The following is a 679-nucleotide window of genomic DNA, read 5'->3' on the forward strand; positions in this document are numbered from 1 at the left end:
GCGTATTCTATAGCAATATTAACTGCAATGTAAACATGATACTGATATCAGTGAAACTAATATTACGATAGTATATTTAGCCTAATAAAGCTGGTTGTGGTGGTAATGACAAAATAATGGAGAGCATAATGATGATAATGATTTATACAAAATTCCAGTTAAAAAACAAAATGGCGCCTGTCCCTTAAGTCTTTCATCGACTTGTTTTCACAAACCGACGACTTCATTTTTTCGCAACAAATCCTCCCAGAAGTAATAAATATCAAATAAATAAATGTACAGGCGATCTATCAAAGGATCGAAAACACTATTGTCGCCATTATCAGCAGAATAAATTGCTCCTTAGAAGCGCGCTTAAGTGAGATGTGTGGAAACCGTGACTTGCATTTTCTAACTACCTGCAGGGCTTCTCCGTTAAGTTTGCAATTTGTAGTGATTCTTGCGTTTATGATGAGCTATTATCCTTTTATCATATTACTTGTCGATTGTTTAGCTTTAGAGAAGGTGAAATGTGTAAATAAAACTGCCTGCTAATCGATAAAAAAGAAAAAACAGGGATAAAAATTAAATGAAAAAAATAGACTCTAAATACTTATGATTAAAGAAACCTTAGGTTGAGTGCTTTTGAGTGCGCGACGTGAAGAAACGGACAGCGGCGTGTTTATAAGGAACATGAACG

The sequence above is a fragment of the Penaeus monodon genome, chromosome 27 (assembly GCF_015228065.2).
Source record: "Penaeus monodon isolate SGIC_2016 chromosome 27, NSTDA_Pmon_1, whole genome shotgun sequence".
NCBI classification, from domain to species: Eukaryota; Metazoa; Arthropoda; class Malacostraca; order Decapoda; family Penaeidae; genus Penaeus; species Penaeus monodon.